The 12,215-nt window shown below is 40.2% G+C and overlaps 1 pseudogene; it reads right to left on the minus strand.

Moving 5' to 3' along the window:
• Positions 1-7,320: 7,320 nt before the first annotated feature.
• LOC129355692 (zinc finger E-box-binding homeobox 1-like) overlaps positions 7,321-12,215 on the minus strand; it is a 59,096-nt pseudogene continuing 54,201 nt past the window's right edge.

Raw genomic sequence — 12,215 nt, forward strand, 5'->3', positions numbered from 1 at the left:
AGAGTAAACAAACATGGCCGACAGGGAAGAAGCAATGGAGATAGTTTGTGGAGTAACAGAGAAAAGACGTCTCAGATGCCCACCAAGCCTTCTGGAGCTCCATGGAAATGGTTTTGTCTGAATTTTGAATTCACCGCTGTCTTTCTCTCACCTCGCTTTCGGATTGGCTGCAGGTCACATTCAACAAGCTGCATTCTCGTTTGTCCACATGATATCAGAGCCACGTTGGGCTGAGACAGTCCAACATGTAGAATATCCTGGACTTTAGATTGGAGCGATTCCAAACACGGCAGGACTGGAAAATTTTTCTGATAAGAAAGTTCTTAAAATTGTCGAAAAGGAAACATTTTGTGAGAACCGGGCATCAGTCGTTATGCAAGTCTCCTTAATGTTAGGATATATTTCAATTAGAGATAGTAAATGAAAAATATTAAATGTTATTTTGCTGTTTTCTCCAGTATTCTTTCCACAAGGGCCTCAATACGTATAAGTAAATTCAGAAATCTGATTAAATGCAGTTGCATTGTAATAAATCAAATTTTTTCTTAAATGAGATTATTTGCAGGATCAATATTTGTGTTTGTTTCTATGAATGCTGCTATTTAGCTACCTAAAAAATACGTAATACATTTATTTTGATTATAATCTTTATCGTTATCGCAGTAGTATCACAAAATGTTGCGATAAAATTCTAAGTCCATCTCGCCGACGCCTCCTCTGAATTATGCGGTTGTTCACTTCTCTAAAAACCGCAACTGCTTGCAGGGAACTTTCCTTTCTCGATTTCTTAATGCATTTCAGCTGCGAGGCTTCTGATAGCAGCAGCAGCAGCAGCAGCCCACTCTGAACGCGGCCGCCTCATTTGCTTCACACAGAGACCATTCTTAGACACTAATCTGCTTTGATGTGCAGGTAAATGTGGACAAACTGTGAGAGGAGGCGAGTCAGACAGGAACAGAATCAGACGTTTTCCAAGCAGACATCCTTCAAATCAAAATGGATTTTCTCAAGTGGAGCTCATGTGCAAACAGCACAAAAGATGAGAAGTGTGTCAATTATTGAAGTTTGTAACAAACAGACTAAACTCTGAAGTGCAGATGTGAATTTAATGACAAGTTGTTAAAGTTCGGGTTGGTTCGGTTTCTGTCTTTCAGCTTTGTAGATCAGACTGAGTGAAACTGGACGAACGTTTCTGTCAGTGCAGCTGAGAAACAAATGTTTACACACTGATGACATGGCTCATAATGAAGTGAACCAAGTTAACTTTTATTTTTGTGCCTCCTGATTGAAAAAAATGGCCTCAAAGGAAACATTTTTTGAGACGCATGTGTGGGTTTGATTTTTCTTACATGAATCTTGTTTGTTAATGTTTCAAAATGAGTTCGTTTCCCACACTAAACTTCTGACTTTAGAGACCAATTAGGTATAACATTATGACCACCTGTTAAAGCGTTCATCCCTTTGGAGGTTTTACCCTTTTAAGAGCTTTTACAAATCAATCGTGATCAACAAAATTTGGCTTTTTTGAAAAAACAAAAAACATCTATTTTTCACATATTGCCTTACAAGTTCTTTATTGAATGGTCAACTACATGTTTCAAGATGGCCGCTCTTTGTGTAAAAAAGGGAAATACATCTCCGGCTCATCCTAGTGCATAGGTGTTGTTTTTTTTTGTTTCAAAATTTGCATGTTTACACATAAATTCATGTCATCCAGACAGATTAAAATACCTAATTGATGCCACTACTTTGTTTTCCATGGAAAACTAATCAAATAAAATTAGCTCTGTTGGACAAAAATGAGAAAATCCTGTTTTCAACTTTATCTTTTTATTCAAAAATGAATTGCATGGGTGGCTTTCTTTTGATATTTTTATTTTTTTCTCAGATTTAGCAAAAGTCATAAAGAACACATGTAAGAATATATATATATATACATAGAGTACATATTTCTAGTATGTACTCTATGAGTAAAAATTCAAACATTTCCCTTTAATCCAGAACTGCTAGAAGGTAACAAAGTTTTGCTCTTTAAATTTCCACTGAAACATCTCTGCATTTCCTTTGCCTTCACTTTCTGCCCTCCTTCCTGCTGTTACTTAGAGATTCATTACCGTTCCACTTGAACAAGTTGCTTTGCATAACGACATTGAGACTCATTGAGGTAAATGTAGAAGTGGTGTCTGCAGAAGAGAGGAGTCAGTTTGACAGAGTCTGGCGCAGATCGAGATCAGGGAGCCGCCGCCACAGAGGAGCTGGAGACAGGCTGATTGTGCTCCTCCCTGCATGGCTGCTTTAATGACAGTCAGCAAACTCATTCAGCATCACAAACAAAAAGACTCTGAACCTGCTGCATGCTGGAGGTTTATGGCCGCTGAGACAGGGGAGGCTTTAATATGAACCGAACAGAACTTCTGATAAAGATGAAATGCGTATGTTATTGAAAATGTATATTATTTATCCTTTAAAATGTCAACTCTGAAACTTGTTTTTAACACTAGCAATGATGCCACAGCTGGAGATGTGGATCAGATTTTGAGTATCTTTCTAGTAACTTTCTGCTTGCAAGGTTAGAGAATTTTATAGTTTTTGTAAAATCCTGACCCAGTTTGATCTGTTTAGGCTAGGAGTCTCCAACCTTCACAATCCAAAGAGCCATTTCTGTCCTAAAAACAGAAAACTTTAAAGCCACAAATGTTTTCACACCCTGTTTGAAAACAGACCGCTTTGGAAATGTGTTGTGATTTTTAAAGAAACTGCCTTTTATTTCTGTTACTAATGGTTTCAGATATATGAAAACGGTAACAGAACAATTATGGACAATTATGTGGTGGGGACAAAAAAAAACCATAATGACAAGGAAAACATATCTGTAGTGTCATTCATTAAAATACAAAACAAAACAGAAAAACATTGTCATGTTTTCGTGTGTTCATTAGACCCAAATGCAGACAGAGGCAGTAAGTTGACATTGAGATTTCACAAACAAAAATAGGAAAACAAAGACTGACAAAAAACAACTGTAAATGACTGTGGTTAAATACTCAGAGTTTTAATGCTGGAACAATGGACCGGTACTCATTTGAAAGCAGGCGCAGCTGTGAGGGGAGAGCCTATGGCAGACCGAGTGAGAGAGAAAGAAATGGCACAGAAGAGCAAGAGTACATTTGACAGAAAGTTTTGACTCTAGGATTGGTCATATCCAAATTGGTTTATTTTTGCAAAACTACAATAGAAACACTTATTGCATCAAATGGAATGACATGATCGACGACCGGATGTTGCTGCCACTGCAAACCACAAAGAAGAAGACAACAGGAAGTAGTTGAAAATGACAGGGCAGAACAAAGTTATTTGCCTGTGGTATTAATATTAAACACATTCCTTATTTAATGGAAACACGGCAATTGCAAAATTGTGTTTTTTCAACATTAACGAAATGTTGACAGAGTTTTGCGCCTATTTGTAAAAGAAAATGAGAATCATCAGATCTAAGAAACAAGAGAATGTCTCTGCAATTATCTGGATTAATGTTATTAATTTTATGGATCTACTAGATAAATCCAGGACTCATTTGTCATTTACTCCCTTTCATTTAGAGAAAAAAAATATACAGGTAGTGTCGATCTATGCTTGAAAATCCTCCAGTTTTAAACCAGGAATTGCACGTTTTTCACCCCGCCACATCCTTTTTAACCAACACTTCAGCATATTCATGAGCCTTGCTGACCAATCCAGCCTGAGAGATTGTGCATGATTGACAGATGTGATGTGCTTAAGAGCTGCCCAATTAATTCTGACAAACGGCTCGATGTATTCAACATCACGATGTGCAGCAGCATGAAATGAGCTTTAATTACTGCAGGCCATCGCAGGTCTGATATTACTCGTGCTCTGTTGCGCTTCAGCAGACAAACCTCACGTTTGTTTTGTAGATTAGCTCAAAGTGTTCTCAGCAGATCTGTGCAGGACTGAATAGATAATGTGGAACAAATTCAGCCATCTTTGTTTTTAAGACTGTATGGGCTTAGACATATTTGAGTGGCGTTATGAAGTTCATGTTGCTGCAATAATATTTTACCAACCCAACTGGCCTTTACTCACTAATTGCCAACCAGGTGATGTTTATTTGAATCTAAATGCGTATGACTTTTGGGATGAATTTTGGATTTTATTTGAATTTAGACCCGTTTTGTCTTTTTAAAGCCTCATAAGATGGCTCTCAGTAAACTGACTGACGTCACAGATGAATATTTTCTTACGTCTTGTATAACTTTTCATTGTTGGAAGAGGCTGTTTTATATATTTACTCAATAAAGGTGAGTTTCTGCCATAATATAGTCAAGTAATTGGGTTCTATGGTGTTTGCCTTTTTGTTTCTAGAGTTTATTGCTTAGGAATGTTGATGAAGGGATTTTGGCATCCATGATAGTGAAATGCATTTGCTAGACGCTGAAAGACTTTTACTGCCACCTTATGGTCTTATTGGAGAACTACAACGTCTGAAACCAGCCCCCAGTGATCTCTGACCTGTTCTGGATCAGATTGAATGAAGAATCTGAGCTGTATATTTAATATTTAACAATATTATATATTAGTATTAATTAAAAAAAAAACCACAGTTTTGGTGTTTTTTGCTAACATATTAATACATATTTATTTTGATGAATTAATATTTAATACTAATGTTTTGCATCAAATTAGATTCCAGGAATGTTTTTTTTATGTAAAGTTGAGCTTATAGGCCACTTTGTCTAAAGAAACCCAAATGTATATAAAACCAACTCTCCAGCACGGTTCAGGATTATTTGTAAGTGTTTTGTTTATATTAAATTTTTTATAGTTTATGAAAGATTTTATCTTTTTTATAATGCGATATGCAAAACCAAATAAAAGAGCAAAACCCCTCCAGTGCAGTGATAACTTCAGCCTTTTATTTGTTCCTTCAGTGTAACTCCAGGTCTAAAGTGTCAAATCACAAGCAGACAGGAAGTCACTCAGAGGTGCTGTCTTACATTTTATTGTGATGGGGAGTCATAAAAATGGAGCAAACCTAAAATAAAAACCATACAAAAAGACAGTGGATTTACAAAGGGTTGTATAGACAAACATTATGCAGCCTTCAACGGTACAATGGAAAATACAAAGTTGGCACACAACAAAAGACAGGGCGGCGGGACGATGCAGATTTGGCTTGATAAAATAAAAAAAGGAGGATTAACGACTTCATAACAAGATCCTTCATTAAAACGGCGACGACTCATGCGTTTAAAGTCACAGAATTCAGTAGCTTAATAACGACGGATGCACATGTAACAGTTTCTATTTCTCACTTCATTCCTGTCTTTTTTTTCCTTTATTTTCTCAGCTTAAAACAAAAGTCAAGTTTACAGAGTACACTTTTTATTTTAATCCATTTTTTTTTAAACACTATTTTTTGTTAAAACAAACTTCATCTCCCAGAACCACATTTTGGGATTCTTGTTTGCCTCAAGAGTATTTTTCATACTAAAATATATTATTGTATCAATTCAAACTACAGTAATGTACACTACAATGTGTAATAAATAAGCATAAAAGAAAATATAAAAATAAGACACATAAATATAAAAAAGTTTTCTAAAAACTAAACCGGATTCTTTTTTTTTTCTGTGAAAAGGGTTCAAATACTGCTGTTACGGACAAAAACACATAAAAAGCAAATAAAACACAAGAAAAAAAGAAAAAAAGGGACAGAAAACAAAAGCACTATAAAACACTGTTTGGGTAAAAACAACTAAAAACTTTTCAGACCACATTCACTAATGTTTGTTACCTGAAGTGCGGGGCAGCTTGTCACAGTTCTTCTGTTTTTGAGGAAAAACAAGTGCAAAAGAGAGAATCTGTTCTAATTCATTAATATTTCTAATAGTTTCATCTCTCTCTTTTTTTTCATTTAAACCAGATTAAGGAAAAAAACATTCAAGCTAAAACTCAACCTAAACTGAGAACATTTTATAACTTTAAAGGGACAGGACAACGCTGAGTGGTAAAATAACCCATTAGGACAGATGCAAGAACTTTATCCTTTAGGTTTGAATAAACAAGGATTTAAAAATAATAAAATAATTTCATCAGAAAAAATTTTTCACTAATGAGACTCCTCAGAACTTTCTTGAAAAATCCTCGTCTGGCATTTGACAGTATTTATATACAAAAAATTAAAAACTAAACATTTTTCATTCATACTGTAGCTAAAATGTTGCATCATACTGATATGCACATTTAAAAAAATATATGTTTAACAATATATGAGCTGGTTAATTAGTCAGGCTATCTGCTCAGGTTAGCCAGCTTACAGTCTGATGCAAATTCAGCTGTAAAGCAGCGTTATTTTGATAAGACGGTAACAGTCATGCTACAGTGGTTTTCTCATGCTATTCTCTGCTAACTGGCAGTGCGCAGCAACAAGTGGGGGAGGGGAAACCAAACGTTTTCAGTCAAACCAGTCATACATCTAGTTTCTCCAGCATTTTCACTGGCATTTCTGTAAATGACTTACAATGTCAAGATAAAAACCCTCCAGTGGTTTTGAAACTGTAATATTTGTAATATTTTTAGCATGGGTTGACATGGAGTTTTCTAAATCTTTAAGGAAAAGTTTGCATCAGGTCTGAATGGGTTTAATTGACTGAACAGCCGCTTGGTTACTTTGAGCAAAAAACAGTACATGGTAAGTTTTGCTAATGTAATATTATATTCCATCAAATGATTGTAACGAACTAAAGAGAACAAAACTCATTGTGATAAAATACGCTGCAGTTGCTTAGTCACTGATGCATTCTATGATATTTGAAAAGATCTTGTATTTGTGACAAGTTCACTGTTCTGTGCGCGCTAACAAACATTAACCAATATGGGTGGTGTGTAAATAAAAGAGGAACATAATACTGGCTACATGTGAAGAACAAGAAGAAGAAGAAATAACACTGTTCAATGGCACTTTTAACAGCACACAGGTCTTGCATAAGGCTGGAGGCATCGGGTGGAGCAGGAAGCAACCTGATCCTTCACATACACTTCAAATGTAAGCTGATAACACTGACACGGAGAAAATAAAGTGGAACGGAAAAGCAGGAGACGATTGATAGGATTTTGTGTGTGTGCGCGCGTGCATGTGTGTGTGTTTTGGACCCGAAGAGGAGCCTGGAGGTGGAGCTCTTCCCCGGTCCGTCCACAGAAGCGCCGATGCTGGCTTTGAGGTTGACCTTTTCTTCCCTGATTGGACTAATTTGGTTATGGCAAACAGAAGCCGCCTTCTCCTCCCTGTCCCGTCCCGTCCCGTCCCCCCCACCCCATCCCCAGGAATACCTAGTTTTCCTTAAGGCTAACAGTCGAAACTGAAAACAAACAGAACGCCAGCTAGCAAAGGCTAACACTAACACAAACAACATCCCGCTAGCTAGCGTACATATACAACACTGAAGGGCATACGATGCATGAGGCATGTATCCGTAGGTAAACTAGGAATACTGTAGTGCAGAGGTTTTTGTTCGTCAAACTCAATTAAATACTGATTTAGGAAAATTCATTGGCAATAAAAAGGTATAGAAATCTTTCTCTATACAGGTTAAAATGTCTTCAAACAAGAACAAGATTAGTAACACTGACTGGCTGAGGAAAAAAAAAAAACCTGGGAAGTCTCAGTAACAAGTCTAACAAGATGATAGATGGTACTACTTCAAATCTGTACTTCTATAAACACTTTAGAACATGAATATTTTACTTTTCACAAATAAAAAGTCACTGTCTTTGTTTTTTCTAAGTTCAGGCACACCTGGGTTTTTGTACACAGTAGTGGACCGTTAAGATTAGGCAACTTTCAGACTTGCTGCTTCTTGATGTGGTTTTTGTCTGAAATGACAGGAATCGGGTTCCTTCATTTCGTTTTTGCAGCTTCCTGCGGCTCCTCAGTGCTGTCCGACTCCTCCTTCATGACTTTGTCTGTTTCTGCTTTGCAGTCTGCCTGTTTCTCTGCTGCTGTGCCCGCCGCTTCCTCCTTTTCTTTGCGTTTCCCCTCCGAAGTGCCGTTCTCCGCGTGTTCGTTCCCCAGCTCCACTTCCACCACGTCGCAAAAAAAATCCTGTCCCTCCCCTTGCGCCTGCCCAGCCTCCGTGTCTTCCTCTTCCTCCTCCTCCTCCTCTTCCTCGTTGTCAAAGTTGCCTTCGTAGATCTCGCACTCGCCGTCGTCCACCTGCACCACCCGGATGTCGTCCACACACATGGCCTCGTCGTCCTCTTCCTCGCTCTCCCGCTCGTCTGAGTCCATTTGGGACTGCGGCGTAGTGGTCCGGCTGTCCGACAGCGCGCCGCCGCCGGGACTGCCCAGCTCCAACTGACCCTTGCGTGACCCCAGGCCGGAGCCCAGGATGGACCAGTCCTTCTTGCAGTAGGAGTAGCGGTGGTTCATGTGCTGCGAGTATGAGCCCGAATGGGAGAAGCGTTTCCCACATTTGTCGCACTGGTAGGGTTTCTCGCCGGAGTGTAGCCTGGAGTGTTCGATCAGGTGATGCTTGTGTTTGAAAGCTTTATTGCAGATGGTGCATTCATGGGGCCGTTTTCCTGCAGGAGAAACAAGCGTCAGGAGGACACGCTTCCAAAACCTAGAACTATATTGTAATGGAACATTTTGCTCTTTACAACCCTAAAGCTAACATGCCGAAAGCTGAGTTTTTAGTGTAGGTGGGTGGTAGGAAATTTAGAATTTTATTACAATGTTTTGTACTATTGTATTAACAATAAAAATGAAGATAAATTAGTCATTATGTTTTTTCTTAGGAAACATTTCCATTTAAAACAGACTTGTTTATTTGCTTAAAGAGGGATTTATGTCACTAAACTGTTCACAGTATTTAATATTTACTGATGCTATCAGTGGAGAAAATAATTAAATTTCCAATAAAGCTGTCAGTTTTAGTTTTATCTTAACATCATTCATTTTAATGTATCATGGTGACAATAAATCAAAATCCTTATGATGAGAAAGTTTTTACAAAACTGATAAACAATATAAGTTTCATAAGTATAAGTATTAAGTTTCATCTAATTTTTAGTATTTTTTTTCAGTTTTTTTCTACTGTGATGGCTGCAATTTATATCCTGCCACATTTTAACTAAATATCAGTTCATAAACGTTTAAATAATTAGTAAAGTTGCAATTAACAATAATTTTATATACAGAGAATTAATTAGATAAAAACAATTGACACATCATACAGATGTGAATTTCTGTACAATTTGTAAAAAGGTACAAATTTTAATATGTAAATGCATTTCAATGGCTGCAATGCAGTACATTATTCCCTTTGTGAACTCTCAATCATTTGTAGCAAAGTATCTGCAGCAAAAAATACTTCTAACGTCAACATGACAAAAGCTCAGCTCTTTCTGCTCGATTGATCTGGTAATCGATTAATAATTGGAAAGCATAAAGTGATTAATTTTTACAGTATTGTACACAGAAATGTATATGTTGTTATACAGTTGTGGTTTAATTACTGCTCTGAATATGTAGTCCTGAGTCTGTGTGTTCCAGTTAATGATTAATCGATCATCAAATTAGTTGGTAATCATTTCAGGGATCGATTCATCACAATTAATCAGCCCTAATAATTAGTGTCATGAAACTCGTAGTAGCTACAAAACGTGAATATTTTTACATTTTATCATATTCCAATCATAAATGTTATCATATTGTGTTGGGACTTTGTGATCTCAACTGCAAACCTACACAGACACATGAACCGACAGGATCAGAAAAGAGAGCGATAATCAGAGAAGAAGAAAAGACGACTATAGTGAGCCGACCTGTTCAAGGTTTGTGAGAAATAAGAGACTGAAGGACTTGTTTGATTGTTTTAGTTAGTTTTAGTAGTTTGGACAACAATGTGTTAAGTTTCCCAATTATATTTATGAGCATTACCTCGATGTGCAGTTAAAACAAGTTTGTATTGTTGCTTGCGTATTGGTCAAGCAATAAAGTTTGTATATGTAGCATGACTAAAAGTGAAAACATGTAAATGGGAGTGAAAAGTACTGCATGTTTATAATGTTAGCTAGGTGACAGGAGTTGAAGTTGAGTCAGTTTTGAATCGTCAGACTGCATGAAGTGCAGGAGGAATGAATACCTGTGTGTTCATATTTGTGTCTGAGCAGCGAACTGCCCTTCTGGAAGACCTTGGAGCAAAGATCACAGGGATAGACACCATTTTCCACCCGCCTCTTCTTGCTGTCCTGCTCCTCTGCAGAGGAAGCCCCGTCAGTGTTGCTCTCTGACCGTTTCTCCTGCACAACAAAACACATTCCTAAATAACCAGAGAGGAAACCCAGTGTGGAGCCGAGTCCCACCAAGCTGCAGCAGCACCAACCTTATGGCCGTTGAGGACGACAGTCTTGGCTCCGGCGGCGTTGCCGGTGGCGGCTGCGTAGGTGTAGGTGAGCTGGGGGATGAGGATGGTGCGTTTTGTGGTGGTGTTGATGGCGCCCAGGCAGCCCACCGTCCCCTGACCGGCGATGGCCACTAGTGTGGGCAGCTGGGTGGCGGTGACGATGTTGACGGGGTTGGCGCTCTGAGGCGTGGTGACGAAGAGCGTCTGGCCGTCCTTCCTCAGGCAGGTCAGGTTCAGAGGATGCTCCTGCTGCTTTGGAGGAGGCGTGGCTTTCTTTTCTGACGGTGGGATCTCATGTTTGGGAAGAGAAAGGTCCAGAGGTTCTGCTTGGGAGTCGGCTTCCTCTGGGTCTTCTGGCTCGCTTTTGACAATCACCAGATCCCCGCTGAGAGACAGCGAGTCTGACGGCGAGCTGGCGCGGGACTGAGGTCTGTCACATTCCTCCTGGCTGCCGTTCTCATCGTTATTCAAAGTCTCCTCTGAGCTGGAATTTGTGGTTTTAGTCTCTTCTGGAGGATTTGATGTCTCGCTGTGACATTTACTCAAGTTTTTCCCAGAATTCATCTTGATGAACCACTTCTTGACCACTTCCATGGGAATATTGACAGACTTGGAGATCTTCGTCAGCTCCTCTTCACTGGGGTTGGCGTTGGAGGCGAAGTAAGTCTTGAGGAGCGACAGGAGGTCTTCCACTGGCGGCTCCTCCAGCATCACGCCAGCCTCGCTGAGCAGAGCGGCAAACGACGGATCCAATGCGGCTGAGTCCACGGCCTCCCCATTGGCAGCTTTGCGATGCTGCAGTAGATGCAGCGCCTCCAGGTTATCAGGACAGTCGTCACACAGTAAACACGTACTGCTGCTACTGGATTTGGGTACTTTAGCTGGTTCCGACTCCTTCACGGTCTCTTCTGCTGTTGCCTCCGTCTTTGTGTCTTTGATGGGTTCTGCTACTGGATTTTTCTTCAGACTGAGGTCCGTTACCTCAGGTGTTTCAAGCTGATCCGTTTTTGTTGCAGTCGGGGTTGCAGCTGCTGGGGTGGTGATGACGGGAGCAGGGGGAAGGTTGTTTTTGATGACGAGCGGCGTGGGTAGGGCGGCGGCGGCATTGGTACTGGCCGCAGGGCTGATGCTGTAGTTGATGATGATCTTTGTGGTGCCGTCATGATCCACGAAGGCGGGGAGGCTGATGATCTGCTGCTGAGGCTGCTGGACCACGATTCCTTGCTTTCCCTGCGCCACAACGCCGTTGGCTGAGCCCAGCACCTGCCTGAGTACGTTTCCGTCCATCGCCACCTTCAGCACGTTCTGCAGGTCGTTCAGATTGATGCTGACCGGCGACATGAGGCCCACCGTTGGGACGACCATGGCTACGTTCTGAGGGATGGCTGCCGCTGGGGCCGCTGCTGGTGGTGCTGCCCCGCCGTTCACCACTCCATTGCTGCCGGTCGAAGTCGCCGGCGCCGCCATGACCGGCTTGCACTCGTATTCCACAGGTTCGGATTTGATCTGGGTGACGGGCAGCTGCTCCTGGAGCGGTTTGCTTTCAGTCTTTTCTTTGACAGGAAGTTGTGCTGGAGCGATTGCAACAGGCTTTGTCTGAGTGCTTGGAGACGTGGTCTTCACCACCGTTACAGTCACACTGTTCTGAGTTGCTGCTCCCACACTTCTTGCTACTGATGTGGGAGCTGTAGGAGCCAGAGTGGGAGAATCGCTTCTTGCAGTTTGAGCATTCATATGGCTTCTCACCTAAAAAACAAAAAAACAAAATAAAACCTCCAGCTGAGAGAA

The sequence above is a fragment of the Poeciliopsis prolifica genome, unplaced genomic scaffold (genome assembly GCF_027474105.1).
Source record: "Poeciliopsis prolifica strain line A6 unplaced genomic scaffold, Auburn_PproV2 SCAFFOLD141, whole genome shotgun sequence".
Classification (NCBI taxonomy): domain Eukaryota; kingdom Metazoa; phylum Chordata; class Actinopteri; order Cyprinodontiformes; family Poeciliidae; genus Poeciliopsis; species Poeciliopsis prolifica.